The sequence below is a fragment of the Bombina bombina genome, unplaced genomic scaffold, assembly GCF_027579735.1.
Source record: "Bombina bombina isolate aBomBom1 unplaced genomic scaffold, aBomBom1.pri scaffold_368, whole genome shotgun sequence".
Classification (NCBI taxonomy): Eukaryota; Metazoa; Chordata; class Amphibia; order Anura; family Bombinatoridae; genus Bombina; species Bombina bombina.
Window position 1 is genome coordinate 537902 of NW_026511248.1, and position 6420 is coordinate 544321.

A 6420-nucleotide genomic window follows, 5' to 3' on the forward strand; every position below is an offset into this window, starting at 1 on the left:
TTCCTGGAGCTTCTCTTGTTGCTCTCCAAGGAGATGTGGGAAGGCAGAGAGTAAAAGATCATCCTCTCACTATTATGATAACTCTGTTTACTTATGCTTTTTCTGCATGAGTGGGCTCTGTAAGGTCACTAAGGGCCTTGTCTGTGTGTGAGTGAGTTCAGTATGGTCACTGAGGGTCTTGTCTGTGTATGAGTGAGTTCAGTATGGTCGCTGAGGGCCTTGTATGTGTGTGAGTGAGTTCAGTATGGTCGCTGAGGGTCTTGTCTGTGTGTGAGTGAGTTCAGTATTGTCACTGAGGGTCTTGTCTGTGTATGAGTGAGTTCAGTATGGTCGCTGAGGGCCTTGTATGTGTGTGAGTGAGTTCAGTATGGTCGCTGAGGGTCTTGTATGTGTGTGAGTGAGTTCAGTATGGTCGCTGAGGGTCTTGTCTGTGTGTGAGTGAGTTCAGTATGGTCGCTGAGGGTCTTGTCTGTGTGTGAGTGAGTTCAGTATGGTCTCTGAGGGCCTTGTATGTGTGTGAGTGAGTTCAGTATGGTCGCTGAGGGTCTTGTCTGTGTGTGAGTAAGTTCAGTATGGTCGCTGAGGGTCTTGTCTGTGTGTGAGAGAGTTCAGTATGGTCGCTGAGGGCCTTGTATGTGTATGAGTGAGTTCAGTATGGTCGCTGAGGGTCTTGTCTGTGTGTGAGTGAGTTCAGTATGGTCGCTGAGGGTCTTGTCTGTGTGTGAGAGAGTTCAGTATGGTCGCTGAGGGCCTTGTATGTGTATGAGTGAGTTCAGTATGGTCGCTGAGGGCCTTGTATGTGTGTGAGTGAGTTCAGTATGGTCGCTGAGGGTCTTGTCTGTGTGTGAGTGAGTTCAGTATGGTCGCTGAGGGCCTTGTATGTGTGTGAGTGAGTTCAGTATGGTCACTGAGGGCCTTGTATGTGTGAGTGAGGTCTGTATGGTCCCTGAGAGCCTTGTATGTGTGAGTGAGGTCTGTATGGTCGCTGAGGGTCTTGTCTGTGTGTGAGTGAGTTCAGTATGGTCGCTGAGGGTCTTGTCTGTGTGTGAGTGAGTTCAGTATGGTCGCTGAGGGCCTTGTGTGTGAGTGAGTTCAGTATGGTCGCTGAGGGTCTTGTCTGTGTGTGAGTGAGTTCAGTATGGTCGCTGAGGGCCTTGTATGTGTGTGAGTGAGTTCAGTATGGTCGCTGAGGGCCTTGTATGTGTGTGAGTGAGTTCAGTATGGTCGCTGAGGGCCTTGTATGTGTGTGAGTGAGTTCAGTATGGTCGCTGAGGGCCTTGTATGTGTGTGAGTGAGTTCAGTATGGTCGCTGAGGGCCTTGTATGTGTGTGAGTGAGTTCAGTATCGTCGCTGAGGGCCTTGTATGTGTGTGCGTGAGAGAGCTCTGTATGGTCCCTGAGAGCCTTGTATGTGTGTGCGTGAGAGAGCTCTGTATGGTCACTGAGGGCCTTGTATGTGTGTGCGGGAGAGAGCTCTGTATGGTCACTGAGAGCCTTGTATGTGTGTACGTGAGAGAGCTCTGTATGGTCACTGAGGGCCTTGTATGTGTGTTCGTGAGCTGTGTGTGTGAGAGAGCTCTGTATGGTCGCTGAGGGCCTTGTATGTGTGTGTGTGAGAGAGCTCTGTATGGTCCCTGAGAGCCTTGTATGTGTGTGCGTGAGAGAGCTCTGTATGGTCACTGAGGGCCTTGTATGTGTGTGCGTGAGCTGTGTGTGTGTGAGATCTCTGTATGGTCACTGAGGGCCTTGTATGTGTGAGTGAGGTCTGTATGGTCACTGAGGGCCTTGTATGTGTGTGCGTGAGCTGTGTGTGTGTGAGAGCTCTGTATGGTCACTGAGGCCTTGTCTGTGTTTGAGTGAGCTCTGTATAGTCACTAAGGGCATTGTCTGTGTGAGTGAGCTCTGTATGGTCACTGAGAGCCTTGTCTGTGTGAGTGTGAGCTCTGTATGGTCACTGAGTCCCTGTGTGAGTAAGCTCTGTAATGTCACTGAGTGCCTTGTGTGTGAGCAAGCTCTGTATGGTCACTGAGTCCCTTGTGTGTGAGCAAGCTCTGTATGGTCACCGAGTCCCTGTGTGAGTAAGCTCTGTAATGTCACTTAGTGCCTTGTGTGTGAGCAAGCTCTGTATGGTCACTGAGTCCCTGTGTGAGTAAGCTCTGTAATGTCACTGAGTGCCTTGTGTGTGAGCAAGCTCTGTATGGTCACTGAGGCCTTGTCTGTGTTTGAGTGAGCTCTGTATAGTCACTGAGGGTCCTGTATGTCTGTGTGTGAGTGAGCTCTGCATGTTCACAGAGGGCTTTGTCTGTGTGTGAGTGAGCTTAATATGGTCACTGAGGCATTTGTCTGCATGTGAGTGAGCTCTGTATGGTCACTGATTGCATTGGGTGTGAGTGAGCTAAGTGGGGTCATTAAGGGCCTTGTCTGTGCGTGTGTTTGCTCAGTGTGGTCATTGGGTATGATCTGTGTGGTCATTGGGGACCTTGTCTGTAAGGTCACTAATTGCCTTATCTGTGTGTGAATGTGCTCAGTATGGTCAATGAGGAACTTTTCTGCATGAGTGAGCTCTGTATGGTCATTGATTGCTCTCTGTGTATGATCTCAGTGTGGTCACTGTGGGCCTTGTCTGTGTGTGACCGAGCACTGTATGGTCACTGAGGGCCGTGTGTGTGAGCTCTATATGGTCACTGAGGGCCTTGTCTGTGAGTGAGCTCCGTATGGTCACTGAGGGCCTTGTGTGAGTGAGCTCCGTATGGTCACTGAGGGCCTTGTGTGAGTGAGCTCTGTATGGTCACTAAGGGCCTTGTGTGAGTGAGCTCCGAATAGTCACTGAGGGCCTTGTATGTGTGAGCGAGCTCCGTATGGTCACTGAGGGCCTTGTGTGTCAGTGAGCTCTGTATTGTCACTGAGGGCCTTTTGTGATTGAGCTCCGTATGGTCACTGAGGGCCTTGTGTAAATGAGCTCCGTATGGTCACTGAGGGGCTTGTGTGAGTGAGCTCTGAATGGTCACTGAGGGCCATGTGTGTGTGAGCGAGATCGATATGGTCACTGAGTGCCTTGTGTGTGAGTGAGCTCCGTATGGTCACTGAGTGGATTTTGTGTGTGAGTGAGCTCTGTATGGTCATTGAGTGCCGTGTGTTTGAGCTCCATATGATCACTGAGTGCCGTGTGTGTGTGAGTGAGCTCCGTATGGTCACTGATGGCCTTGTGTGAGTGAACTCTGTATGGTCATGGATGGCCTTGTGTGTGTTTGTGTGTGAGTGAGCTTCGTATGGTCACTGAGGGCCTAGTGTGAGTGAGCTCCGTATGGTCACTGAGGGCCTTTTGTGTGAGTGAGCTCCGAATAGTCACTGAGAGCCGTGTGTGCGAGCAAGCTTTGTATGGTCATTGAGTGCCTTATGTGTGAGTGAGCTCCGTATGATCACTGAGAGCCTTGTTTGTGTGAGCTCTGTATGGTCACTGAGTGCCTTTTGTGTATGAGTGAGCTCCGTATGGTCACTGAGTGCCGTGTGTGTGAGTGAGCTCCGAATGGTCACTGAGGGCCGTGTGTGTGAGCGAGCTCCGTATGGTCACTGAGTGCCTTGTGTGTGAGTGAGCTCTGTATTGTCACTGAATGCCTTGTGTGTGAGTGAGCTCCGTATGGTCACTGAGTGCCTTGTGTGTGAGTGAGCTGCGTATGGTCACTGAGGTCCTTGTGTATGAGTGAGCTCCGTATGGTCACTGATGGCCTTGTGTGTGTTTGTGTGTTAGTGAGCGAGCTTCGTATGGTCACTGAGGGCCTTGTGTGTGAGTGAGCTCCGAATGGTCACTGAGGGCCGTGTGTGTGAGCGAGCTCCGTATGGTCACTGAGGGCCTTGTGTGTGAGTGAGCTCCGTATTGTCACTGAGTGCCTTGTGTGAGTGAGCTCCAAATGGTCACTGAGTGCCTTGTGTGTGTAAATGAGCTCCGTATGGTCACTGAGTGAATTGTGTGTGATTGAGCTCCGTATGGTCACTCAGTGCCTTGTGTGTGAGTGAGCTCCGTATGGTCACTGAGGTCCTTGTGTATGAGTGAGCTCCGTATGGTCACTGAGGGCGTTATGTGTGAGTGAGCTCTGTATGGTCACTGAGGACCTTGTGTGTGTTTGTGTGTGAATGAGCTTCGTATGGTCAATGATGGCCTTGTGTGTGTTTGTGTGTGAGTGAGCTCCGTATGGTCACTGAGGGCCTTTTGTGTGAGTGAGCTCCGTATGGCCACTGAGGGCCTTGTGTGTGAGTGAGCTCCGTATGGTCACTGAGGGCCTTATGTGTGAGTGAGCTCCATATGGTCACTGAGGGTGTTATGTGTGAGTGAGCTCCGTATGGTCACTGAGGGCGTTATGTGTGAGTGAGCTTTGTATGGTCACTGAGGGCCTTGTGTGTGAGTGAGCTCCGTATGGTCACTGAGTGCCTTGTGTGTGAGTGAGCTCTGTATGGTCACTGAGTGCCTTGTGTGTGTGAGTGAGCTCCAAATGGTCACTGAGTGCCTTGTGTGTGAGTGAGCTCCATATGGTCACTGAGGGCCTTGTGTGTGTTTGTGTGTGAGTGAGCTTTGTGTGGTCACTGAGGGCCTTGTGTGTGAGTGAGCTCCATATGGTCACTGAGGGCCTTGTGTGTGAGTGAGCTCCGCATGGTCACTGAGGGCCTTGTGTGTGAGTGAGCTCCGCATGGTCACTGAGGGCCTTGTGTGTAAGTGAGCTCCGCATGGTCACTGAGGGGCTTGTCTGTGTGCGAGTGAGCTCTGTATGGTCACTGAGTGCCTTGTGTGTGAGTGAGCTCCGTATGGTCACTGAGGGGCTTGTGTGTAAGTGAGCTCCGCATGGTCACTGAGTGCCTTGTGTGTGAGTGAGCTCCGTATGGTCACTGAGGGCCTTGTGTGTGAGTGAGCTCCATATGGTCACTGAGGGCCTTGTGTGTGAGTGAGCTCCGTATGGTCACTGAGGGCCTTGTGTGTGAGTGAGCTCCGCATGGTCACTGAGGGCCTTGTGTGTAAGTGAGCTCCGCATGGTCACTGAGTGCCTTGTGTGTGAGTGAGCTCCGTATGGTCACTGAGGGCCTTGTGTGTGAGTGAGCTCCATATGATCACTGAGGGCCTTGTGTGTGAGTGAGCTCCAAATGGTCACTGAGTGCCTTGTGTGTGTAAATGAGCTCCGTATGGTCACTGAGTGCCTTGTGTGTGAGTGAGCTCCGTATGGTCACTGATGGCCTTGTGTGTGAGTGAGCTCTGTATGGTCACTGAGGGCCTTGTGTGTGAGTGAGCTCCGTATGGTCACTGAGGGCCTTGTGTGTGAGTGAGTTCCGTATGGTCACTGAGGGCCTTGTGTGTGAGTGAGCTCCGTATGGTCACTGAGGGCCTTGTGTGTGAGTGAGCTTCGTATGGTCACTGAGGGCTTTGTGTGTGAGTGAGCTCCGTATGGTCACTGAGGGCCTTGTGTGTGAGTGAGTTCCGCATGGTCACTGAGGGCCTTGTGTGTGAGTGAGTTCCGCATGGTCACTGAGGGCCTTGTTTGTGAGTGAGTTCCGCATGGTCACTGAGGGCCTTGTGTGTGAGTGAGTTCCGTATGGTCACTGAGGGCCTTGTGTATGATTGAGTTCCGTATGGTCACTGAGGGCCTTGTGTGTGATTGAGCTCCGCATGGTCACTGAGGGCCTTGTGTGTCAGTGAGCTCCGTATGGTCACTGAGGGCCTTGTGTGTGAGTGAGCTCCGTATGGTCACTGAGGGCCTTGTGTGTGAGTGAGCTCCGCATGGTCACTGAGTGCCTTGTGTGTGAGTGAGCTCCGTATGGTCACTGAGGGCCTTGTGTGTGAGTGAGCTCCGCATGGTCACTGAGGGCCTTGTGTGTGAGTGAGCTCCGCATGGTCACTGAGTGCCTTGTGTGTGAGTGAGCTCCGTATGGTCACTGAGGGGCTTGTCTGTGTGCGAGTGAGCTCCGTATGGTCACTGAGTGCCTTGTGTGTGAGTGAGCTCTGTATGGTCACTGAGTGCCTTGTGTGTGAGTGAGCTCCATATGGTCACTGAGGGGCTTGTGTGTTAGTGAGCTCCGTATGGTCACTGAGTGCCTTGTGTGTGAGTGAGCTCTGTATGGTCACTGAGTGCCTTGTGTGTGAGTGAGCTCCATATGGTCACTGAGTGCCTTGTGTGTGAGTGAGCTCCGCATGGTCACTGAGGGCCTTGTGTGTAAGTGAGCTCCGCATGGTCACTGAGTGCCTTGTGTGTGAGTGAGCTCCGTATGGTCACTGAGGGCCTTGTGTGTGAGTGAGCTCCATATGATCACTGAGGGCCTTGTGTGTGAGTGAGCTCCAAATGGTCACTGAGTGCCTTGTGTGCGAGTGAGCTCTGTATGGTCACTGAGGGTCTTGTCTGTCTGTGTGTGAGCTTGGTATGGCCACTGAGAACCTTGCCTG